At 42.9% G+C, this 26,914-nt stretch overlaps 1 protein-coding gene and 1 long non-coding RNA gene across 8 annotated transcripts in view; one reads left to right on the top strand and one right to left on the bottom strand.

Annotated features, from left to right (window-relative positions):
• The window catches only part of SEMA6A (semaphorin 6A), a 120,551-nt gene extending 109,163 nt beyond the window's left edge, over nt 1-11,388 (bottom strand). Inside the window, exon 1 of one of the 3 annotated variants that reach the window (XM_036226113.1) lies at nt 10,525-11,388. The gene's annotated coding sequence lies outside the window, so the exon portion shown is untranslated. The remainder of the gene's footprint in view (nt 1-10,524) is intronic. The other 2 variants (XM_016120878.2, XM_016120874.2) reach the window with 2 other exon arrangements.
• Nucleotides 11,389-12,735: 1,347 nt separating this feature from the next.
• Nucleotides 12,736-26,914, top strand: part of LOC107498156 — a 207,878-nt gene continuing 193,699 nt past the window's right edge. For 3 of the 5 annotated variants that reach the window (XR_001593960.2, XR_001593959.2, XR_001593956.2), the window contains exons 1-2: nt 12,736-12,891; nt 14,085-14,235. This is a non-coding gene — a long non-coding RNA (uncharacterized LOC107498156). Of the gene's footprint in view, nt 12,907-13,342; nt 13,467-14,084; nt 14,236-26,914 lie in introns of all 5 variants that reach the window. The other 2 variants (XR_001593957.2, XR_001593958.2) reach the window with 2 other exon arrangements.

The following is a 26,914-nucleotide window of genomic DNA, read 5'->3' as shown; positions in this document are numbered from 1 at the left end:
TATTTCTATTAAGAGTAAAACCATACCGTGTACAGTGGGACAACCATCTTGAAAATTATTTTAAATAATCACTGCCCTAGAACACAGTACAGCAAATTACAAATCAATTTAATTTAGGTAATTTCTCATTAAGATGCTTATAAATCAGCTTAATTGTAAAAGCAAAGCAATGAAAATTCATAAACACAAATTATGCTAAACTATTATGCTATTAGAGTTTCATATAAGCTACAAAGTGATTAGTCACACAGAAATTTAATTCATAAGTTGGTATTAATATATCTAGCTTTTATTAGACCCTCTAGTTAAAACTTGAATATAAAATAGTACATTAACAAATAATTCAGTTTTTTGAGATTTGTTCGAAAACTCATGATACAGGAATGAAAAGCACTTTTAACAAAAATTAAGGCCTGTTTTTCTCAAATGCCTATAATATTCCCTGGTCATTATTTTTTTACACTTGGTAAAAGTATTTTTGGGCAAAGGAAATACCACTTGGTCTACCGCCCCCAGTATATGATAGCTTTCATTGGAAAGAACTTGCCAGTCTTTGGAAGGAATAGCCTTGAGTCCAGCAAGGAGCCAGCAAATAACAGCTATCTGGATAAGTAAATCACTTTAAAATTAAAATGGTTCAACTACAGACTCAAAGAACTCCGCATCATTTAAAAATTTCAGTTGTCTTCCAGGCGATATTGCATTCTTCACATGACCATTCTGCAAGGGATACAGAATCACATTTTTCATACAGTAGAAGCCTAGTGTGGTGTGCATGGCAGGATAATGGAAGCAGTGCCCTCTGAAACTTTCCACCAAAATACATTTTGTGCCTTGGAGGCACAAAAGAAAATCTGTAATCAGAAATCATTAATTACGGTTAATTAAAGTCCACATTGTATTTGTCTGACATCCACATGAAAGTATTGCTTACTTTTCTGAAAGCTTCACATGCAATATTGTGTCTTGACCAGATACCCAAGAGTAATCATGATCCTGTTACCAGAAGGACACCAAATTGAATTCACACAAACTCTTCCTCCAATAAAAAAAAAGTTTCTAATCTTAAATATTAGCCCCCCTCTTCCCCCACTCTGTGCCTCCTCCTTTTTTTAAAACAACTAACTTATGAGAATACTGTAAAACTTATAAGGCCTATTTTTTTTACCCTGCCTAATAATCAGGAGTTCATAACAGCAAATTTACAAATGTATGTTTTCTTTACTTCACGGAGATATTTGAGGGGGAAGAAGAAGGGCTGGGGGGATGATTACAACCTATGGGTAAGCCAGACCACATGATCAAAAACTGCTGTGACACTTAAAAGTGTTTCTCCACAAGGAATTCCGGTGCCCAGAAGCCTGGTGAAGCCAGGAGCAATTAAGGCCATGTTATCCTTTTAATTTACTTCAAATTATTGGCCTCTAAATCAATCATTTAGTGTGGCTGGGTAAGGGAGGGGTCAAAATAATAGGCACGTGTATTAAAAATGCTTGTTGATCTTACGCAAAAATTTTGGCAGGCTGGATGTAGGAAAATTTAAAACGGCTTCTTTGAAGCTCACCCAGAAATAAAAACTAGTCATTTTCTAGTAAAAAAAAAAAAAAAAATTACTAATTTTCTATGTTAGGCTCATTTGTAATGAATTCAAGGTTTTCTTCTGAATCTGCTTGGATTTTCATTTGCTATCTTGCATGTCCTGAATACAGTACTGTTTGCTTGAAGTGTGAGATTGTTTTATTTTATGTTTAATCTACAAAGGAATTAAATGGCTTGGCTTAGACCGGTAGGAGTCCTTGAAAGTCCACTTGAGAAATGGGAATGCAAACATTAAGTGTACCAGTAGTATCTGTTACACAAGGCCAAATTCACCTAACAAAGGAAAGCTGTGTTCTACATCACACATGAAGAACATAAGTCACTAAGTGCGTCTATCTCCCTCCTGCAGCAATTTACTCCTCCAAACCTTTTCTTGACTAGGTCATACAATATACACGCAACTAGATAGCTTTTCCTAATCAACCTCAAAGTCACAAGCCTAAAAACAAAATAACAAAATACTGCAATTACAGAAAGGAAAAAAAACCACTCATATAATCCAGAGCTGACAAAGCAGCAGACCTATGGGACATTGTTGCAAAATAGAGTAAAATGGTCTCTAGCTCCTCCGTAATGTGTGTCAAACCTAAAGAAATAAAGGTGAAACCTGAAGTAAAGCACTAAATGTTTACATTGCCATACCCAAGCACAGCATACAGCACTCCTGAGGTCATTTTATTTATTTAGCAATCTGCGGAGCCAAAACCAAATTATGAAACTGAAATTTTGAGCAGTCATGAATGCCCTCATTTACCTCCACATTTATGAATAGCCTTAACGAAGAGTTCACACCCTTGTGCTTTCTTATTGAAAGATGAAAGTGACATCAGCCTCTGGACTGTAATTTTTTACCAACAAGACTGAGCGGAGGCAAATCCTGGAGTAAATATCAGCTGGCTGCGCACATAACAAGGTCCAGAGAGACACTCTCAGAAGTTGCCTCTTTTAATCCGACGCTGAATTAGATGAGAAGTGGTTTGCAGTTCTTTCAGAGCACCACAACTGCCAAAAGAACTGCCAGTCTTGCAAGCCTTAGTATGTCTTGAACCTTTCCCAAGACACCCCAACACTATCTGAGGCACTGAAACTATGGCAACCGAATAAGAAAGCAGCCTCCATGATTAATAGATGAAGATCCCAGCGACAGTGTCTAGCTAGGGCCATCATTCATGATGTGAGAAGAATTAGCACAAAATCCATCTCAAAAACCATTAACAAGTATACTTATAAAAATCCACCCAACTGCCATTCTGCTACATATACTCCAGATTAGAATGCTGTAAACAATTTGGTTTCTATTTATCACTCACTATGCAGAAATGAGAATGTTCTTAGTAACTCAGATGCTCTCATTTTTAGAATAAGGAAAGGCTTAATAGAACAGCTTTTTACCTGGGTATTTGAAGCCCAAGGAAAAATGCATTCAAACACCAAACTATGTGAATGAAATCATGTGACTCTCCAGAGTAAAAAGAAGGAGAGGCAGTTGTGGGATTGTCTTGAGTGTTTTTTGTGGAATGCAATTTTTCATAAAGCATTCCATTTTCAGGAAAGGCACATTTCCATTCACTAGCTTAATCAGTATTCTCTCAGTTTCCTCATTCGAGGACAGTCAGAGTCTGGGGGTGGGGCAAGGGAAGTGCTGGAGTTGCTGCAATATTAATAAAAAGATTGAATACTTTCCTTACAAAAGATTCAGAGATAAGAAAAAGTAAAGAAGACTGGATCCATCACAGAAAGCTCGAGTATAAAAGTCTCATATAACATGAAACCATAATTAATATATTCTTTATTTCTTTCCAGTCCCCCAAATGTTTATTTTCCAATGGCATGTTTTCATTGCATTCAGTGCCAGCTCCAGTTCTCTAAATGCTTCAAATCAAATCATGGCCATAGGTTTCGTCTTAAACATATGGGAGGGCAGAAGGGATGAGAGAGGGGTAAATAGCATCAATTTTTGAGGTTCTTCTGCTAATTTTTTTTAATTGGCATAGATTCTTCGAATTAAATTTTCTACAGATTGCAATTATAGGTTAGTGGGAAAGCACTAGAAAGTGCTGAGTCATAGTAAATGAAAGCTTCAGAAGTGTTTATAGACGTGTCTATTACTAACGTACTTTCAAAGCAACATCCATGTTCTGGGTATGATATATCAACTTCAGAAGTTAGGAAAAGAATCATGACTCTTCTCTCCATGCAAATGACTCTTTCACATGCTACTCAGCTTAAAATCGCTGACGTTGTGGCCAGTCGAGGGGTGTGAACGTTCATTTCTAGTCCAGAGGTCGTTTCCTTTTGCATGGTCTCTTTATGTTACAAGTTTGTGGCCATTTCCTTTTGTATTCTCCTACCAGGGCACTCTCCATGACTACTGTCACCCAAATAAAAATAATTCCTTATATTTAATGAATGTATATAGTATGCCAGGCATCGCGGTACAAATTTTACAGATTTTATCATATTTACTCTTCTCAACAACCATAAGATTATCATCATACTAGCATTTTACAAGTGGAAACTGGGGCAGAGAAGTTAACTAACGGGCTCAAAGTTTCGCTGTGTGTAAATGACAAAAATGGAATGCAAATCCAAGTGTGCTGTGCCTGCCTAAGAAATTTGACCTCTGCTTTGCCTCCAGAGGTGTCTACTGCCTTCCTCTTGACAGTCCCTCCACATTTATAAACTTAATGAATCTGCCCTCGTTACAGCAAAAATCAAAACTTCTACTGCTACTACTAGTTCACCCTAACACGTCTGTTCTACATTAATGCATACATTGACATAAGCGAGTTTAGAACTTACCTGAGGAAAAGCAATACCCTTACTTTGTTTATAATGTCTGCCAGAGTGCCTCTCCACTGACCTTGCCTGATTTAATGGTCACATTGGAAGCAATCTTTACGTGAAGTAGTTGGCATTCTGATTAATAGGGCTGCTGTCCATGCTCTACGTAGATTGTACACTTTCAAGGAATTTGGCAATCTTATTTAACTTCACAATGTGGTTTATACTAAAATGACATCAACTAGAGTATAATCTCTCTCTCTCTCTTTTTTTTCTGATTTAGATGGCCATGAAGTAGGGTCTCTGCTAGGCCTGGGGTCTGGGGAGGAGAGGGAGAAGTTAGCATCAAACTTCAAATTTCCAGAGTACATTTCATATTTTACCAAATACATTCAGTTCTTGATTTCGTGTTATTGTCTTGGCAGTCCCACAAGGTAGGAAGCATAGTTTTACTATTCACAATTTTTATTTATGATAATGCAGCTTTAGAGAAGTTAAGTGGTTTGTCCAAGATGGTAAGAATGAGAAGCACAGGTCCTCCGACTACAAGTACAGGCTCTTCAACGACAGTTACCATCGTACTGGTATAGGGCAGAATTGTGTGTTAACAGTAATACTATTTTCTCCTGGTAGAAAGCTGAATTTTAAAAACTACTATTAGTAAACTCCAAAAAGAGAAGGTTCTGTGGCCAGTGGTTAGAATGCAGAACAAATGAGGCCAGGGTCAAAAGCTCAATTTCCGAAAGTGCTGGCTGTCTTAACTCAGTTCCTTGGCAAGTTGATTTTACCTAACTCAGATTCCCTCCAGGTTCAGACAGGTGTCCCCCAGATGTGTACTCTCAGCCACAGAAGGGGACTGGGTGAGAGTATGGGAATGAGCAGGCTCCAATCCATCACCAAGACTGGAAAAACAACCCACTGTGAATGTTCCACTAATGGTGCATGACACATACCACCTATGTACGCAGAAGACAGTGTTACACGCTCAGGCAGAGAAGTATCTCATTTGATGGAAACATGATATGATACAGAAAAACATGAGCATACAAAAGAGATAAAATAAAGACTAGTTGTTTGCAAGAAGATTCGCTGTTCTTTCATTCATTCAACAAATTCTTGTTATGGAGGCCTAGAATATGCCAAGCACAGGTTTAGGTGCTAGCGCTACAGCAGTGAATGAAACAAAAATGTCTATCCTCAGGGCATTATGTTCCAGTGGAAGGCAAAGTAAACGAGGACAACATATAGTCTGGAAGGCTTCGAAAAGTACTAAGGAAAAAAAAAATAAGGCAGGCTAGGGTGGGTAGGAAGTGCTGGGGAAAGGGGCGACATAAATAAGGTGATCAGAAAAGGCTTCACTGAAAGACTTTTGAGCAGAGACCTCAGGACTGTGAGGAGCAAATCACGCAGCCAGCTGAAGGAAGAAACCATCTCAAGCCATGAAAGAAAAGTGCAAGGAACCTCAGAGAGCTAGCTTAGCTTTTAAAAATACCCACTTTTGGCTGTGGTGTTGATAAAAGACTGTAAGGGGCCAAAAGCAAAGTAGGGAGACTTGTTGGGAGTCTGGTACAATAATCAGCAAGAGAAGACAGTGACTTGGCCAAAGTGAGGTCACAGAGGTAGAAAACCTGGAGGAAGTCTGCATGCATTCTGAGGCCAACGGCATTGTAGCTGGAATGGATGTGGATAGGAGAAAGAGAAGAGCAACTCAAAGGAAGGAATTGCCATTTACCAAGGTGGAGGAGATTATAAGAAAAGCATATTTGGGGGAGGAAGATCCAGACTTAGGTGTTTCAAACATGTTGAGTTTGAGATGGCTATCAGATCCAAGAGGAGCTACCTACCCTGTTGGTATTGACTATTTGAGAAATCCAGGAGAGGTCTAGGCTCAGGAGGTTATTTGAGAAACATCTGACTATTGATTGTTTTACATGACACTCTCCATTAGTATAATTAGAATTATTCTAATAAAATGTTTTGCAAGAACTCATCTGCTTCACAAGGCAAGATACTCTAGTGCACATACTATGCTGTCATAGTCCTGTGCTGAGGAGTATCCTGAACTCCCTTCTCCCCTTGAGGCTTGTGTGGTATGATATCTTATTTGCCCATTTTGAAGGGATTAAATGCCTCCCTCCCTTCCCTACCTTACCATATCCCCAGGAGGCAACCATGTGGTTGCCAGCAGAGAATAGCTCACTGCTCTTGCAGTACACTTTAAGGCAGATGAGAAAAGCCTTCACTCTGGAATAGAAATATCTCAGAGACAACTTGGCTCCAGGGCACCCCAAGAGAGTGTGGAGCACTGATGTGGGAGGGCACAGCAGGATGCTTCCAGGCTTCGTCTTCCCCTGAAAGTGTGAACAGCCTGGGAACACCCTCTATGGGAGTTGGACAATAAATTGTCTAAACCTAAAGATGAGGATGGTGGGTGGAGTGTAGAGATATACACACAGGCTTTCCTAGGCTTTACATTGCCGCAAATGGCAGATGCCTAATTAAAGCATTTACAATTAGTTTGGCTTGTTCTGTGGTTCCTTTCTGCAAGCAAAAAAGATGGGAGAATGTATCAGCTCTTGGCCATCTAGTTCTGAAGAAACTTTTTTCTCTCACTATCACTCATCCTGCTTGGAAAGGAGCTGAACCATTATGTACACATAGTAAAGTACCTTGTTCAAAACCGTATTTTTCCTTCCATTTCATATGGGGTGGGATTACCTATTTGTTTATAGAGCATTTATTTCGAATTATAAAACTTCTTAATTGGATATCTTATTTTTATTCAATGAAGATAACAGTTCCTAATTCTTGGGATCCTTCTAATTCAACACACTTGGCAATGTTATTCACCTTCTCAAAACGCAAATGCTATTTTTTAACAACAGGAAAAGCATTCATGAGGCTTTGAAGGAACTTGAGAGGTTCATATTTGTGTCTCTGTGTGCATAAACAAAGAGTTCCACTTATTGCTACTTTATAATAACCACTTACTTGAAGACAGATTTTTTTTCACTTTAGGAAAAAAAGGTCCATTCTAAGTAGAGAAATTTGAACCACGGGTGACTGTTTCTTTCATTCATTTATTTATTCGACATTTAGTTGAGTTTCTATGCTGGCTCTTATAAATTTTTAACTTAGTTCAACTTAAATGTTTTATCCAATAAGTATATCCTGCAGATGGCTCCTGAGACAATGATTTGGGGTGTCTGCTGAACATTTACACATGTGGATTATATGCATTATTGAGAATGTAGCTCATCTCTATAGGGCAATAACTGCAAAACATAACACTTTGGAAAGATTGTCACCACACAAACATTGTAAATAAGAAACATGAACTGGAAAGCTTCTTTATATCAGGCTGAAAAAAAAGACATAATACAAAAATTAGGTTTTAAAACTGATGTTCATTCTTTTCTGCTTTCAGATTGGCTTGCAAAGTGCCTCATTCAAGAATGTCCTAAAACCAGAATAATAATAGAGTGGAGGTTACTCAAGATTCAAATAAAAGTTACCATATAAATAAGCATGGGTAAACCAAATTCAAATAGTGCTATTATTTTTTAACAGATAGTTTAGGTTAATGGGTGGAGACACGGTTCTGCCACTGTATTTAAGGTTAGTTAATAATTAACTTTGGTGCCTGAAGTAGTTTAATCAAAGCTTACTGTCAATCATAAAACTGCTCCACACAGTCTAAACAAGGTATTAAAAACTCATTCAAAATTCTTGCAAATCTTGACCACTGGTAGCCATTTGGTAAGGTGTAAAAATGTTAAGATATTTTCATTCAGAAATTGAGCACAGGCAACTTTGGAGAGAAAAAAAACCAAAAATCTAAATAAAGGATTCATCTGGAATCAACAATCTTCCCCTTGCCATCAGTGGTAGACTGTGGACTTGATGGCCAAGATGTTATGTCGGAAGGAAAACGAACAATTATCAGGGCTAGAGAAAGGCAAGGCAAAGGCACCCAACCTTCCTACTCAGAAAAGACTTAAAAAACCAGCGCTGGGGGGCATTAAATAGCTTTCTCGAGACCTGCTGGCAGGACATTGCAACTGGGTTAAACATCTTTTCCGATTTGAGGCAAAGAAAGTTGTGCATACAAGTGTGAATAAACGTGTCGTGCGCGTCTGTGTTTTTAAACCTTTCACAGATCACATTTAGTAGCAACTTGATTTCTATCCAGCAAAAGCAGAGAGCGCTCCCACCGTGGCTGTGTCCAGCCACCGGATCCCTGAAGCAGCCACCTTTCTCCCAAGGACCTACGCCAAAGGGCTGGTGGGGCTGCCCGCTGCAATACAGACCGGAGGCTGCCCCTTGAAGTACTTGCCTTGGCTGTGAAGACAGAGGTTCCGACCCTGTTTCACGCACACCAGGCAACCTGCTCTGCGCCTCCCTAGACACCCGCCGGCTGGAAAACTGCGCATGGGGCTCAGGAGGCTGAGGATACTGAACTTGGAGCTGGTATTTGCAAGGCATCGAGCCCTGGTCGGTGCCCACATGCACCCGCGCGCCAGCCGCTGGCTACAGTGGCCCCGTCAGCATCCTGGGTCCTGATCCTGAACTTCCCCTTCCACACCCCCACACCCACCCCTTCCTCGACTGCTTAACATACTGGTCCGGCAAGTGCAGCGCCGCGACCACAGCCAAGAGGACGGTGGGCTGGGCGTCGCGACTGTCCGATGGGCTCTCAACTCCTTTCCGCACCCTGGGTCGTCCACCCACTTCCTTCGAGGTTCGGTTTCCCGCGGGCTGCACATACTGAGTCCCAATCTTGTGGTGCCCGCCGCTTCTGGCTTTCAGAGAAACTTTCCAGAAGCGCCTGGTCGAGTGACCCGTGCAGGAAAAGAAGGAGGTGCTGGGCGGAGGCGCGGCGAGGGAGCGGGAAAGACAGCGGAGTCCTGTTTCCTTTCCCGGCACCCACATGCTCCCTGGCTTCCCCAGTATTGCTTGTGTCATGGGAAGAGGGAGCAGACCTCAGGATCCTGTTTTGTACAGTGTACCGCAGTAGATGACTGAAAAAAGTGGAGAATTTGGAGAAGAGGTACTTCCCACCCCATGCAGGGTCGGTGGGTGAGCATTGTCGGGCTGCTCCCGAGCGCCCCACTCCCCACAAGGCAGCACTCTGGGATGCAACGAGTAGTTCGGACTTCCAGAACCCGGAACCGGGGCAGAGCCCTTGTCTGGGTAGCAAGCACTGGGCCATCTCTTGCCAATTCTTCTCCACCCTTACGCCTCGCGGGAATCTCCTTTCCCGAGAGGGGCCTTGCAGATTCTGGAGGAGGTCGCAGCGGGCGCAAGCCCAGGGGTGGCGGGCACTGTGCTTACGGAGGACGCAGCCGCGACGGATGCTGTCCTCGCCGCCTAGGAGGGAGCTGAGGCAAGGGATAGGATTCAGGGTGAGGGTCCCGCGCCACACGAGGAGAAGACGGCTCTTGGGCACTCATTCGAGCAGACAAAGCCCGGAACCTCTGGTGCCAGTGGCCGCAGGAACAGGGATGTCACCAAGTGGCAGGGCGCGCGGGTGCCAGGGCCATTACAAGTTTCCCTTACTCCACAAAGCCCAGCCCAGACCCCGCGCGGACAACAAAAGACTCTCTTCGCTTCCCCACCGTCTCTGCCGTACCTCTTTTCCCACCCCAGAACCAAAACCTGGTGCTGGCCGAAAACAGGGCTTTTCTACCCGACCTCTTCCAGTCCTCGAGGGCTGAACCTCTTCTCCAGTTTTCGCATCAGGACAGGGCACTCCCGAGAATCCCACCCTCTCAGGGCCTCTCTACTCCTTGCTAGCCCGAAAGTGAGGAGGGTCCTGCACACATATGCCCGGGCCAGGCAGCCATCCGCGCGGTCGCGGTCACGGTCCCGGTCCCGGGCGGCGCCGGGAGTGTGCGCGGCGCGGGTGGAGAAGCCCGCAACACAGAGCCCAGCGGTCTCTGGGGCTCAGGGCGGAGAGGAGCAGCGCGCTGGGCTCAGGACTGCTCCCCCAGGGCCAGGCAACGCTCGGGAGACAGAGACGAGACAAAATAAAACGCAGGCACCACAAAGCCGCCAGCGCATGCTGGCCGCGGCCCCAGGACCCGCAGGCTGCAGCCGAGCCTCCCAGAGGTGGAGCGCGCCGGGGCGCCCCAGCCGTACCTTTTCGGTGCATCGACGGGTAGGCGGCCGGTGCTCGGAGCGGGCTGGTACAGCGTGTATCCCATTTAGTAATCCATTATCCAGGGGATCTCTCCGGGCCGCGAGCTGCGCTCTCCTTCGCACGCCTTTGTCATTCCTACATGTGTGCTGGTCTCTTTGGGGATAACAGTCGCGACGACTACTTTCTGGGATGAAAACGCTCTGTATTCATTTCCAATGACAGGCGGAGTAAGGGAAAGGTAAAAAGAAAGGAAAAACCAACAAGGAAGGAGTAAATGTTCAAGAAACTCTTCTCCAAATCCAAATTCCACTTGGATTCCACTCCGGCGAGTCCTTTCGGTGGTGTCTGCGCCGATTAACAAGTCATTTCAGGCTGGGGGGCGACGGAGGGCTGGGGCAGGGGTGCACCCTCTAACCCCGCTCGGCGACCGGGAGCGGTGTGCTGCGAGTGTGACGGTGCTGGCCGCAGCCGCCGCTCCTAAGCGCGCATCGCGGGCTGTCCGCCCCGGAGAGAAGCGCCGCTGCTGCGTCCCAAGCGCCTGGGCAGCCGAGTACTCGGGGAGCGGAGTTGGCTGCAGCCTCACCCGGAGCCGCACACAACTCCTCTGTCACCCGAGAGGCCGAGGCTCCGGGCGGAGCCAAGTCCCGGACTGGATTACGCAGAGCGGACCCCGCCTCCTCTGGCTGGCGTCTTCTCCTTCTTCTCCGACCCAAAGGAAAGCTGTGGTGTTTGTGTGTGAATGCGGGTGAACAAGGCGGAGAGACAGAATCTACGCCGTGTGGCGGCAGGTGGAGCCTTGGATCGAATGGCGGGCGAAGGTTCCTTCCACCGCGATCCCCCGCCCCGCCGCGCGCTGGGCGGAGGTCCCCACCGGGGCGATTCCGGCAGGAGCCCCGCTTTTGCCTTCCCCACCCCCGCAGCTGCTTTAGCAAGGAAGAAAAAAAAAAAAAAAAAAAATCCGGACAGCATTGCTGAGTTCTGCCAAATCAGAAAAATATATAAAAATAGACGTAGTGCAGGAGCGAGTTACAAGAAAGGATTTGTTCATCGATTTTCTTAAATGGAAAAGTTTTAAAGCATGAGGGTAAGTGAACGGCGAGTCTTTCTAATTCTGATTACTGAATCGAGGTAGCTTCCAGAAGTGATGGACGCTCTACGTACCCAGATGAATTTGATAGAAGCCTGTACGGTTAAAAATATACTTCGAAGACATGAAGACAGCTATTAGTTAAAGCACATACAACACGTTAATAAAGCACGCTAAGTAAACTAATAGACCATAGTACAAAGAATGGTGTTATTAACAACCACGATTTGTTTTAAAATGTAGAAAGTGTGTAGGCTCTTCTTAGAAATAAGTAAACTTCAAAAATAAGATGCCGACATTTCCAAGGAGAGTGTAACAGCTTCATGGAAGAAGTAAGTCTCAACTTCTTCCAAGGCACTATTGTTGCTATCACACGAAGAACGGCAGGCATAGCCTTCCTCCACCCCTTGGACTTGAAATCGACAAAAGCCTTTCTCTTACGGGCTTGTGCCAAATGGCCCGGCCACACCACGTCCCTCTCCGCAGCCGGTGCGTGCTCCCCGCGGCGCGGCTACTAGCGCAAACAACTGTGAGCCTTGGCCACTGCTTCCCAAGTGGGTTTCGCAGATGTTGAGCGCCGAATCCACAGCCTTTACAGAAGTGCCGGGAGGCCAAGCAGTGCTCAAAGAAATATTTACTAGTCATGGGGATCCGCCGAGACAAGCATTGGGAATGATATCGGGGTTACAGTCACATTTAGGCTAAGTGCCCTCAAATAAATGCATTAGAAACTGTACCTGTTCCCCAACTGGGGCAAGGGCCACTAATTGTGCGTTCCTTTTTTTGCTGGTCCTTCTGGAAAGCCAAGTTAGGTAGAGAGATCTGCTCATGAGGACTCACGAAGAATAAAGACACAGGCGACAACACTATATGCGTCGTCCCTCCCCCCCCCCCCGCCCACACACACACCCAGCCCTCAACAAACCACCTGGAAAAGGTGGGGAAAATGGTTAAGAGAGAAAAGGTCAGTCTCTCTTCTGTTCGCCTGCCAGCAGGGGCCGCTATCCCCACCCTTCTCAGGCAAAAGCCGCTGCATATCAGGGGTGGCGAGGGGGGCGCGGCCCTAGGTGCGCGCGCAGGCCCGGAGGCACGCGGAGCCGGCTCCATGAGGGGGTGGCTGGAGTGTGGAGGACGGTGGGCCGGGCTGCGCGTTCGCGTGGCACGCGTGGCGGCCGGCTCCTGGAGGTCCCTCACGAATCCGGTCCGGACCAGTGGAAGGCCCTTGAACTGGGACGGCTCCAGCCTCGGCTGCGCTAATTTAACGCCCAGAATTTGGCTGGTAAAGGCATGGCCGGTGCGAGCCCAGTTCCCAAGCTCATCCGTGTGCCCCCGCGCAGTCCAAAGGCCCGGAGGGCCCAAGGGGTCCTGAGGGTTCTCCGAAGGGCACCTCCACTCTTCCTAGGTCGCTGGGGCCCCTTCTTCTTTCTCTGCCGCTGATTTACATGCTAATTATGTCTGGGAAAAGTTCTTTAATTGGCAGAATTAGGCAGAGCAAACGAATTGTTTCACAGGCTGAACCAAATTAATTCTGAGTTTAGCTTCTTCCCTTGGAGAAACAAACAATTAAGCTGTCTTGTTTGCTTTATGGATATATTGCAAATGCCCCACATTGAGTTTCAGGATATATTTTTAAAGGGAAATTATTTTCATTGTTAATAGTTGCATGTTTAATTTGCAGGAACGCTGAGCCAAAAAGTAAGAGATTAAATTTATCTAATTTAAAATTATAGAATACAAGAGGAAAAGAATTTGAGTTAACTTTTGTACGCCTAAGAAATACCACCCAGAATCTTCCTGGCAATTACTAGATCCTGAAATCTTGCCATCCGGTTAGGCGCCCATTGTCCTGACCAGGTGAGATTATGTGTCCACCTGCCCGGGGAGAAATGGCTTCCAGAGCTGAGGGGGGGGGGGGGGACAGTTATTGTGTCTTTTGAATCCTTCCCTTCCTCAGGGGAGCATCTGTCTGTGGGAGGTGGCATTTGGAAACCTAATGATGTCATTTCCCTTTCTGTGCACCTCAGACTCACTCCCAGAAGCCTACCTTAAGTTTTCAATAAAACTGCTGCTCCTCCAAAGGCTTCGAAGTCTGCAATCTACCCTGTCCCTTCAGAGAAGGAAAGTCAATGGAAGTCAGAATCACAGAGTTAAAACTAAGAAGGAATCTTAGACCACATTGTAGTTAAATGTCATGAAGTAAAGTGAGGAAAGCTTTGGTCTCTGGAGGCCAGCTGTAGTTCTGTTACATTCTAGCTGGTAACCTTGAGCAAATCACTTGTCTCTCCGGAGCCCCAGTGGACTCATTTGTAAATGGGGATTCGTGTACTACTCTCTCCCAAGGGTTGTGTGGCTTAAATGAGATGGTGAGTATAAACCACATGTCTAGGGCCTGGCACACATTGCTCTGTAAAAATTAACTAGCATCATTAGGCTTGTCATCCTCTACATCAATCATGTCACCATATTTTACAGGAGTCAGATGGAGGCACAGAGGAGAGACGTGGCTCGCTTTGTATCGATGCTGGGAACTACCCATAACAACTCCTCTTCAATAAATGCTTGTATGATACCTGCTTTCCTTCACATCACCTGGAAAAAGTATGGAGGAAGATTACACAAAAAGGTAAAGTCACACAGCATCCTTTTAAAGACTATGTCTATTTAATCAGAATTTCTGCTTTATGACAAAAAGTAGTATTGAACTTGGGAGAAGAAGGTCTGCTGATGCTTATCACTCAACTCCTTTTGAGTATGAGTTTCTGGGGGACACTAAGGGAGTTCGGTTTGTACATTCAGGCAATTATCAATCCTAATTCCTGTACCTACAATCTCTGTACCTACAATCCCTTCTCCAAAATTCCCTTCACCTCTTTGCCTTAGATCAGTGGTTTTAAAATCTATTTGCTCATTAGAATTACTGGGGAGCTGTCAATGACACAAATTCCCAGGCTCCAGAGATTCTGATTCCTCAGTCCGGGGCGGGACCTAGGATATTTTTTTCAAACTCCCTAGATGATTCTAGCATGGAGCCAGCGATGAGAACCACCATCACCATGAATCCTGTCTGTGTTGTAGAACACTGCTTTTCCCCAGCCTTTTCTGGTAGAGCTGTTTATTTTCCCTCTTGCCCATCTATCTCAGTGTTGGGAAGTAAGGTTGATGTCCTTGCTTCTCAGACCATTTCTCATCTCAAAAGCTCTCAGACCTTTGGAGGCTGTCTTACAAATACATTGGTGCTATCATCCATAGACCTCATTTTACCCCATTTTTCAAATACTCATCACCAGGCTTACTACCATCCTCCTGTCTGTCCCACCACCTGCCACCATTCATGGGAGTGTTGGTGTCCACCTAACCACTAAACCTCTGCTCCTCAGTTTCTTACCGTCCTCACCTTCACTGTCCTTTCCCCTCACTCACCACTGCTCCTCACCCCAGGGCTTCATGCTGACCCTTATTATCATAAAAGGCTCCATCTTCAAAATCACTAATGTTTACATCCCGTTCTTGAGTCACAACTTCCTCTCCTTCCAGCTTGCTTGCTTAGACTCCCCTTTGCATTCAAATTGATTTCCTGAAGACCTCTAAGCCTTGCCACTCTCCACCCGTCTACTCCCTCCTTTTTTCATTCCTCTCTCTGTCCAGCATAGCTTCATGATAATTGCCTCTCTCTAGCAAACACTTTCAATTCCCTTCCTCCTCTATCTTTTGGTTCTACCCATCTGACTAAAAATGAGTCCTGCATTATATAAATATCAGACTTCTCTGTTCTTGCATCGGGCAGCTGAAGCCCACTAGAAAAAAAAAAAAAGTGCACATCTGAGCAGGGTTTATACTCAGTTACCAACCTCAGTTGGATCCTCAGCACTGCCTCATCATCGTCTTCCCTTTCTCTCAGCCTCTGTCTTTCTCTCTTTCAGCCAGATATTTTACCCTCTGTGCCTCCTACTTCCCTAAAAAGACAAAGTCTATCAGATGGGAACGTTTTGCTTCTGTACCATTTCCTGCATATCTCCTCTTAGGGTGGAGGCAGTGTTTCTCCTACTGAGGCCCTCTACCTGTTGGCATTTACACATTCTCAGAAATTGTGTCCTATTGTCTCCACCTCTCCTCCATCTCCCCATCAGCATGTAAATAAGCTTTAGTCTCTCACATCTTATAAACAAGCCCTTCTTGGATCCCCTGCTCCTTTCAAGCTACCCTTTCTTTCCAAGTAGCCCGGAGATTGTTGACAGTTACCAGCTAATCACCAGCTATTTCCTTCTCACCCAGTTTACTCATTCCTGTCTGGCTTGTGTTCCCAGCACTCCATTGACAAGGCTTTTGTTAAACATTTTTGTGACAATAAATCCAGTCGGCATTTTAAAGTTTTTATTTTATATGAATTCTCAGTAACAATGAACATGACCACTCCTTCTTTTGTGATTACTCTTTGCCCTTGACTTCTCAACACATCAGTCTCTCCTGGTTCTCATCCTCCCTCTCCCCATTTTTAAACTTTGCTTTTCTTTTGAGGAAATAGAAAGATACAGACATTTCCAGAGAGTAATGTAACATCCCAGCTTTCACCACTCAAAATTAATGATTGTTAATATTTTGTCGTATTTGTTTTCTGTCTTCATTTCAAGCAATAAAACATGGTATATAAAGCTTAACTTCCTTGTAATCATCATTGTCTTTCCATTCCTCTCTACTTCTTCATAGGTAACACTATCATGAGTTTCCTGTGCATCCTCGTAGTTCGTTTTCTATGCTTTTACATATATCATATGTATGGAGAACCAATATAGAGCAATATATTTGATGATTTCCCCCCCAAAATTAACATAAATAATATCCTGTTTACTCTTTTCCTCCAGTTCATTCTCCAAATTGTAGCTTAAGTGACCTTTGAAAGATGTATATCTGATCACATCACCCACCTGCTTAAAACACCTTGGCATCCCAAAATCTTAATGGGGACTTCAAGGCTGTGCAAGATTTGGTTCTTGCCTGTTTCTGGTCTCATCCCTCTGTCAGGCTCCCTTCACTTTCTTCCCTCTGCAACTTCACAGGCGTGGAAAGTTCCACGCCCCTTTGTAACTGCAGGTCTTCCCGTATGCTTCTGACTGGAACACTGTCACTATCATCTCCCCCTTTCACCTCTTTACCTGGCTAATGCCTATTCATCCTTGAAATTTCAGCCTAAATGTCCCTTCTTTAGAAAGACTTCCTCGATACTCCAGTCTATGTCATATCCTCTCCATCCTGTATTCTCAAAGTACCCAGCCAAATTAGTCCAAATATCACAGCTAGAGTTAATTTTTCGGTGTAATTATCTGCTGAATGCTTCTTTTTCCTGTTAGATCTGAAGCTCCATGAGTCCTGGGAATACATCTTTTTCGTGTCTCTTGTATCTCTAACACCTAGCAGAGAGTAAGAGTTTGATAGATAAGAGAGTAAATGAATTAGTGAAAGCAGTGAGTTCTCTTTCAAGAAAAAGTATTTTTTCAAGTAGGCAAGGTAGGGAAAAAATAGATTATCACATCGGATTGGATCATTTGAAAATGAAAAGAAAAAAATACTAGAAAGTTATTTTGAGATTCCAGTTTGAAAGATGAATAAAATCTAGGCTTTCGCTCAACATAGGGCTTCCAATGTAGTGTCTAATTTGTTTATTGAATGAGGAAGAAAGGATTTACAAATGTAAGTGATGAGTAAATACCACAATTGCAAAGCAAGATGCTTGAAAATAAGAATAGAAATAGAACTCTAAAAGACCCGTGGAAGGAGATAAAAGTGCAGTTTGAATCCACTGGGAACGATGCAAGAGCATCTCCGAGGACCGCTCACCAGCGAGCTGGTGTGTGCTGACAGTGATTACTGTCTGCCCTGCATGAATAGCTTCACGGGTGCTGCCCTCTCCATGTCTAACAGTCATTCCACTGTGCCATAGTGAAGCTTGGGCTCTGTTCCCTTCTGGTATCAAATTATTATTTGGGAAATTAAGAGAATGGTAAATTAGAAGTAAGGCAATGAATGAACAATAAATGTATGTAAACCAGAACTCCATTTCCCCCCACGAAAGCTCTTTACATTTAATTGAAATCTTTGGTTATGTAATACAGAGCAAAGGCTGTCTCTGACCTTATTTTCGACTTTCTGTTCCAACATAACTCTGTTAATTGCCCTTCCTACTAACATTTAGATTGGAAAGTATCTACTTGGATATGAGTTTGTTTAAAAAAATGTAGTTACCTAAATGTAATTTATACTTTTCATATCCAGATAAACCGAATGATTAAACATCACTTTGGAATTTACTAGTTGGCCAAAAGAATGATGAAAAGTAAAATATACTTAATTTTTGAGAGTTGTTTTTAAGGTCTTTGGTTCCCGGTAGTGGAAGGCCTGCTGTCAGATGGAATTGTTCTGGCCCATGCTTAAATATAAAATTATGCTTCTATTCATTCCAAATAAGTTTTAGATTATGTGAGTAAGCATTGTACTGATAATCAACTGAAGGGCTTTTTCCAGGCTGTTTATGATGAATGTATATTTGAGAGTAGTCTTAAACCCAAAGAAATGGAGACAACTAAGAGTATTTTGTTTGCTTTAACTTTGAAACTTTAAAACAGACAACAGCTGTTTTAAACATCAAGCCTTAGACTAGATAATTGTGGACAATGAAAGTACTCAAAAAAAATGATATGCTTGGGTCTAAAGTACATTTTTAAATGAAGTATAAAAAAATAACATCGTTGAATCTGAAACTATCCTCTGAACACTTCCCTATACCAGTAATTATAAAATATAAAGATGGTTTCCTGGTGTCTCCACCTGACTTTGGATTTTGTGCCTGGGCAGGTCTCTAGTTAACAGCAGTATAAAGCACTGGCGACGTTTAACCAGGTAAGTTTAAGAATGTTTTCAGATTATAGCTTGAAATGAGCTTAAATATTGTACTTTAAAATAAATAACGTATTCTTTGGTACTTTCCAAAAGTTTCAGATGATTCAGTAGTTACTAGTGCTTCATTTGTACTTCACCAAAGATTAAGACAAGTGGAACAATTGATGTCAGTTTCTTTGTGAAACCCTTTAAATACACCTTTATTCATAACCAGGTATTTATTAATATCAACTAGAATGTTATATTTTTACATTTGAACTGGAAACCTACGCATCAGTTTTCTTAAGAAATATTGTATCATGAACTGTATTATGAAGAGTTTTATAAAAACACACACTTTGACTTGTTCATAGTTCCCCTCCCTTTCTTTTCATGCCTCAAAGCAATTGAGTCATTTCCGTTCTTCAAATGGCCTTTTAAAACCTTCTCTAGTTTAAGCAAACTTGTGAAAGTCCCTAACCCTCACCTCCACTTCACCATCACTTGTACCCTTCCCTACCCCTGAACAGGATTGCAAGCATAAAGTTTTGAATTATTACAGCCCAATGGCCCAATGTTGACATCGTTTTTGCTAGATTCCCTTGCCTTTTTCTTTAATTCCTGAGGCATCACTTTTTAGTTTGTATAATTACTTTTCTTTGTAAATAGTTTAGCTTTTTTTTTTTTCTTAACAAAACGCTGTATAAACTATAATATGACAGTATTAATTCATCCATGGTGGATTGAGAATTAGCCCTATGCTCTCAGGTTCCTATCAATGCATATTGGAGGATGGTGACTCAGATGCAGTAGTACTTACTTGTCAATACTGCGCCTCTTGATCACATCACAATGTCATGATGCTGTGGCCAAACAACTAGAGTCATTCTTGACTCTTGTTTTGCCATTTGTCACATCCAATTCATCAGCAAATCCTGTTGACTTGACCTTCAAAATATGTCCAGAATCTGACCTCTTCTCCTTTCCACCATTATCACACTGGTCATTTGGAGTTTCCCTATAGCCACATAATTGGTCTTTCCTCATTTAACTTTAATTGTATTCTGTACTCTACAGTCTAGTCCCAGGTAACAGCCAGAATGATCCTTTAACTTTTTCAATAAAATCATGGCACTTCTCTGCTTATAACTATCCAATGGTTTCTTTCTCACCTGTCTCAGATAAAAGCCAAAGCCCGCACCATGTGGCTTTCCCTCCACCTTGCCAGCCTCATCTCCTCTCCTTCCCATTGCTCACTCCACTCCAGCCTCACTTCCTCCTGCACATACCACCTCAGGCTCTTATTTCTCCTCTTCCCGAAACACCATCTTCTCAGATATCCATAGGGCTTACCCCTTTGCCTCCTGAAGGTCTTTGCTCAAATGTCAGGCCTCCTTGACCACTGTATATAAAATTACAACTCTTCAACCTATTGTACTTCCTCATATTCCCCTTACCTTACTTTGTTTTTCTTTGCAGCTCTTACTGCCATGCGACCCTGTGTATGCAGTCAACCCTCTATACCCCTGCATTCTGAAGTACATGGATTCACTCAACCGTGGATTCAAACTACCATGGATCTCAGATTAACTTGTTTTTGATTTGTGGTTGCTTGAATCCTCAGATGCAGAACCCACAAATACAAAGGGCCGACTAAGGGACTTGAGCATCTGCAAATTTGGGTATCTGTAGTGGTTCTTGGAGCCAATCCCCCGTGGACACTGAGGGCCTACTGTAGTCACTTGTTTATTTGTTTTGCCTCCTGCCACTCAGTTGGAAGCTTCATTAGAACAGGAATGGACTTTCTTTTAACACTATATCCCCAGCATTTAGCAGACTGTCTGGCACGCCCTAGAAATGCAGTGAATACTTGCTGAATGAGTGAGTAAATAACCACACTTTACCTCATTTAATGTCAGTACATGAGGGCCACTTGGTGCATGTCCTAAACACCAACTAACGTTTGGAGCAAAGTGAGAAGCTAGCTCTCTGCCAAGAAATGCTGTCGAACACAGTCCTCTTTAATAGTTTCGTTGTCTGTTACAGCTGGCAGAATGGGGTACATTTTTGTTTTTGATAGTTTGCCTTTGTGTAGTGCTTGCTGTGTAGTGGTGAGAGCAGGACTGGCTATACTGAGCTAGAACATTTTGAATGAGAAATGCCTGGTATGGATGATGAGAGTTTTTTCTGCTGCTTGGCGGTTACTTCAGACGATCACTTCCAGGAGGAAAAGGATTGCCAGCCTCACATCATAACCTCCATGTGATCCTCTGTATTGGCTCAGGCTGCCGTAATGAAATGTCATAGCCTGGGGGTCTGAAATAGCGGCATTTATTTTCTCAACAGTTCTAGAGTCTAGAAATCTGGCCAGTTCAATTTCTGGTGAGGGCTCTCTTCCTGACTTGAGGATGGCCACTTTCTCCCTGTGTCCTCACCTGGCCTTTTCTTAGTACGTGGGAGCAGAGAGAGTATGCTCTCCCATGTCTCATCTTATAAGGACACTAAGCCTATCAGACCAGGGCCACACTCTTATGACCTCATTTAACCTTAGTTACTTTCCATTCCAAATATAGTCCTACTAGGGGTTCAACATGTGAACTTTGGGGGGACATAAACATTCAGCCCCTACCAGCTTCCCTTTCAGGCTTAATGAACCCTGTGAAACTCCGTGCCCTCTGTCCTCCAGGCAGGCTTACATAGAGGGTAGGCCAGCAAGGCTGTTTGGTTTGGGTTTCCCCTCAGGAAAGTACTCAAATGATCTATTTTAATCTTTTCTCCAAAAAATGTTCATACATATACATAGCACATCATAAAAATATATATAATGTGTATGTATGTAAGATATGTAGGACATAATATATAGAAAATATACATAATATATATAAAAGCATTGAATCTTTATTTTCTAAATTAAATATTTGCACAGTGCTTGTGAGCCTGTTTTAGGACTTCTTGTCTTTTAGTGTAATGGAACGTCTAGGTGCTCTCAACATCAGAAAGATTGTCTTCTAGATCTGGAGCATCACATCCACCATGCTTTTTATCTCTGTTACTCTCGGTTATCATCCAAATGTAGGCCCTTCCTTCCAGCAATTTTCCCTGTGTTTTATTGTCCATACAGCTCTGCTTCTCCCTTGACTAGGTCTCCCAGTCCTCTCCTCCCTCCCCAAACTCCCTTCACTGTTCTTTCCCTTTGGGACTTCTCCAGAATGAACAGTTCCCCTCCACCGCCCCCCCTCCACTGCCCCACCCGATATTCTCAATATGTTCACTGACTAATCTTTCCACCTCTGGTTCTTTCCTAATATGGAACACAAAGGGATCCTAGGCATTCTTGGGTGACGAGGACTTCATCAGGGTAGAGCCAAAGACATGCGAACTGTTCCTCAAACTGGTCATCTCCCAGGGTGCGGTTCTCAGGGGAGCTCCTAAATGAGGACTGAGGCCTGGCTTCTGTAAAATGAGGGCACCTGTGAGATAGTTTGGTTCCTAGAGAGGCAGCCTGTGAGGCACAAGAGCCCAGGAGCAGGACCCAGGGAACCTGGGTGAGGCCAGCCGTACTGAGCCTTAGCTTTTTATCTGAAATTACATATCTGAAGTCACCAGGCAAATTGCTGCCCACAGAAAGGACCCCAGTCAACAAAGGTGGCAGTCGTGCTCTCGGAGCTTCACGGGGGAGCAGGAGCGATGCGGGCTGCGAGCTGGCCTTCCAGAGTGGTGGGGAAGGGGTCCACGATTGAGACTCACATTCGCTTGGGATCAAGCCGGAGTGTGGGGGGTCCAGTGCTCTATTCATCCCACTGTCCACAAGGACGTTTCGCAACGTTCTTTGACAATGAATTTGAGACAGACTATATTTGAAAATACACCAGGAAGAAAGTAGTGATAATGGAAAACAGAAGTAAATCTGAAAACATGCAAAGTTTTTAAAGAGGTCAGAAGAAAGCAGTGCCCCGCAGAGCTGAAGCTTCCCCTCACGCTGTTGGTCATTCTGGCGGCTTTTCTAAGAGATTCATGGATATTAACACATTTAGTCTTTATAGTGATTCTAATATGTAAGAATTTTTATTATCCCCATTCAACAAATAAGGCAAACAGATATTAAGAAAATGTGGCCAAAGTCTCATAGTTGTGATGTGGCTGAGGCAGAATTCAAACCCAGGCCTTCGGCACCCAGCCACCAACGGCACTGTGCAGTCGGGCAAAGGCAGTATGTGTGTTATATTGAGCTGGCTCCTTGTTTCAGCCCTTTTGAGAAAACCATGGAAGTCCAAAACATCCCGAGGCATGTCGTGTTTAATGCTGCTGCTAAGTTAACACAATAGTGTCTGGTTCAAAATGTGTGTAACGTTATGGCAAATCATCCCCTAACACAATTTCAGCAAATTGTTTAAATGTGTACTAATTCAAAAACCAAATTAGAGGAAAATCTTAATTATAAAAGAGACAATGCAGAGGTTGATAATTTGATTTGGAGACGTGATTTGCTTTGAGAGGCATCAGTGTTGATATCACTTACAACATGTCTGTTGCATGAAATGTACCCCCAGTTCCCTGCTTCCAGGTGTGTGGTCCTGTTCTCCGGGAAGGCATTGGGCACAGCTGTATATACCAGCTAATTTTCCCCTTAAGCTAGGTCCAGAAACATTGAGATACAGAAGTGTTTTCTCATCTTAGAGCTTGAGGTAGCAAAAAAAGTCAGCTCCCTGCACCAGGACAACCAGCTATCCATTAAGAAAATAGTAAAGTTAGTCCCTACCTCATGCCACTTTTGAAAATAAATTCCAGATGAATTAAATGTCAAAATACAAGAAAAACAAAAACAAAATATAAGAGAGTTAAATGAGTATGCAAAAGAATATAATTGCGATCTCGGAATAGCACAGGCCTTCTTATGACACTAAAAGCAAAACCCTCTAAATGGAAAAATTAGAAATTTTGACTATTTCCGAAATAAAAACTTTTGTAAGACAAAAGATACCATAAATAAAGTAAAAGGCAAATGGTAGATTGGGAGAAAATATTTGCAACCTAACTAACAAAGGATTAGCATACAAATTGATTAAAAAAGTGATAAACAATTTGATAAGAAAAAATGGGCAAAGCTCATAAAGAGGCAGTTCTTAGGAGGGAATGCAATTGGCCAATAAATATCCCAGAAGATGCTTAACTACACATTAATCAAGTAAATACAAATTTAAGTAGTAAGATAACATTTTTTATACTCATCAATTGGCAAAGTTTGATATTAAAGTTTCATGGTCTCAAATGTTGGAAAGGATGATCAAGCAGCCTCATAAATTACTAGTGGGAATATTAATTGGGACAGTCACCTTGGATGACAATTTGACAGTGTCTATTAAAATTGATAATGTTCATATTCTATGATTCAGCCCTTCAGCTTCTGGATATCTGCCCAAGAGAAACATTCACCTTTGTGCACAAAGAGGCATTAAGTGTAAAGATTTTCCTAGCAGGATTGTCTTTAATCAGGAAAATATATTAGAAATGACTTAAACATTTATCAGGATGGTGTTAGGTATTTGAAACAGTAGGAGCTGTTAATCATATATTAGAATATTATGCAGCAGCTAAAGAATTATAAAGTAGATACCTATATATTCTGAAAATTTATCAAGACATATTTTATAATAAATAGGTTGAGGAAGTCTACACACAGGAATATTTAAAAACTGCACAAAATAACCTCATAAAAGCTATAGGCTTTTTTTTTTTTTTTTTTTTTTTTTTTAAAGAGAAAAGACTGGATGTTTTCCTGTACCTTAGAATCGACAATAGAGGTCATAATTGGGGAAGAAGAATCTAGGTGGGGGAGAGAGAGAAGGATGCTATTATAAGCTGAATGTGTCACCCAAAATTTTTTTGTCGAAGCCCTAACTCCCTCGGTATGGCTGTATTTGGAGTAAAGATGTAATCACGGTTAAATGAGGTTTTAAGGGTGGGGCCCTGATCTGATGGGATTAGTGTCCTTATAAGAAAAAAGGCCAGAGAGCTCCTCTCTTGCACTTGTGCTAGTACTGTCTCTTTCCCTCTCTCTCTGTTTCCCTCTCTTCCTCTCCCTTTCATTTTGTGAGTAAACAGTGAGGCGTCAACCTTCTGCAAGCCAGAAAGAGAGTGCTCACCAGAAACCAAACCCTGTCAGAACCTTGATCTTGGACTGTCAGCCTCCAGAACTGTGAGAAAATAAGTATTTTTTTTTAAGCCCAGTCTGTGGTGTTTGGAGTGAGTCCTGATGACAGTGTTGGAGTCCCTAGATCCAGCGAGGCTTGATGCCAGACTACCCTTGGATTTAGAGCAGTTTGTGAACTGCAGAGGGTTCTCAGCTAAAGGTAAAAACTGGGGGCTGAAATCAATTTTGAGTTAGGCTGTATCTACCTAAAGGAAAGAACATCTTTCTTTTTCCTTCCCTTCCCTTCCCTTCCTTTCCCTTCTCTTCCCTTCCCTTCCCTTCCCTTCCCTTCCCTTCCCTTCCCTTCCCTTCCCTTCCCTTCCCTCCACTCCCCTCCTGTCTTGTCTTCCTCCCTCCCTCCCTCCCTTCCTTCCTTCCTTCCTTCCTTCCTTCCTTCCTTCCTTCCTTCCTCCCTCCCTCCCTCCCTCCCTCCCTCCCTCCAAACTAAGGTTCCCATTGCTTGCCAAGCCACATGCTCACTCGGGTCCATTTTCCCACTTCTCAAAAGGGACTATATGGATTGCTAATAGCTTTGCAGTTATATGAACCAATAAATCTCCCTTTTTACTTGAGTCATTTTGAGGCCTGCTTCTATCAATTGGTACCAAGCTAATCCTTATTAACACATCAGATAAAGGGATTTAATAACTAAGATAAACCTTAAAAGTTCCTGAGTACCTTAGGGTGCTCTACACATGAAGCGATTTAGGGAGTTTAGTCACTTGCCCAAAGTCATACCACCAGGGTAGTGGCCGGTCAGCTAGTTCCCAAAGTTAGTGTGCTTCACATAATATACTGCCCCTCTATTTACTACCTGTGATACTTTTTATGAGCTTGAGTTTGAGAGTCTAAGCCTGCAGAGATGGTTTATCTCCTCTGGGCTATTCTGTCTACCATGTAGCTGCCCACAAGTCAGTGTTGGCCTCTGGGCTATGGCTTTGAGATCCAACCATCTACATTTTGTCATGGCATAAAGACCTGAAAAATGAAACAGGATGTGATTCAGTAAATTTATTCCTATGTATGAGAAGTCAATTCAGAAAGTACCAAAACATTATGAAATATTATGACTAGGAAAATTAAACATCTGTACCCTTTAGCCTCAGATTTTAAAAAAATAAACAGTTTAGATATATTTGCACCTATCTTTTAGCTGTTACTAAATACTATTTAATTTGTGTGTGGTCTTTTCCCAGGCTTAAGCAGAAAATCCATCATAGGTCCTCTCAGACTCATAGATAAGGCCGTAGAGGGAGAGTCACTCTGGCTTGTGCCCAGGTCAGTGCTGAAAGGCACTAGTGTGTCTTCTGATCACTCCCTATTTGGTTTGTTATTTCCTACTTATTTTGATATTCTTGAATTTTATTTATCCCAGGGAATCTTTCTTTTGCTCTATATGCCTTTTTAAGCTGGAAAAACAAGGGAGCTTTTAGCTCTTTGATAAACTCAAGGAAAGGCTGCACAATTTCTCTAGGTTTCTGTCAAAGACTGTTATGGTTTATTCCCGGACAGGCGAGAGTAATTTTCTTCTATCAGATAACCTTCTTCCACAACCTAAATTTGCCCTGTAACAACAAAAAATCAGATTCTCCTACAAATTCTATGGATATCTTCTTGTTTTAAGGCTTGATTTCTTTGAGAATGACCTTTGAGCAAATTACTTTTCGAGGAGTTAGGCCCCTTCTGCTCATTGTGAAACCCGTTTGAACAGAGCTCTCACGCGAGCTCTTCCTCTTATCTCATTTTGACGGTGCAATAATGTTCAGAGAGAGGTGTGGAAAAGGGGCTGTCAGAAGGGAGCTGCCCTTCCTCTCACCAGGAGCCAGACCTGCCCTGTGCTTGGATTTCATCTCCTGCCTTTCAGGAACTTTCTACCATGCATTATCCCTGTACACCTATGTGTCATGTCACGTTTTAATCCTGCTCAAGTCTCACTCACTTAAAAAAGTCTTTTTTTTTTTTTAATCCGAAATTCCCTTCCTTATATCATTCTGCCTTATTCCTTCCCCTTCATCCTTAAGTTTTCTAAAGATTTGTTAGTTCATACCATCTCTGCTTCCCACCTTCCACTTTTTGTACCATTCTATATCGACATGAATCCCCATCTCTCTACAAAAAATAGCTTTGGGTCAAGTCATTAGCTAGGGAAACAGAGATCCTCCCTGAGCACTCCATTATCATGTCTTGCTGACTTTCTCCTCCATCCAGTCTCTAAATGTCCAGATTCATTTGGGCTCTGCAA

Source organism: Rousettus aegyptiacus, unplaced genomic scaffold, assembly GCF_014176215.1.
Source record: "Rousettus aegyptiacus isolate mRouAeg1 unplaced genomic scaffold, mRouAeg1.p scaffold_m13_p_8, whole genome shotgun sequence".
NCBI classification, from domain to species: Eukaryota; Metazoa; Chordata; class Mammalia; order Chiroptera; family Pteropodidae; genus Rousettus; species Rousettus aegyptiacus.
Note: the sequence above shows the minus strand (reverse complement) of the source record. Positions and strands in the feature narration are given on the sequence as shown.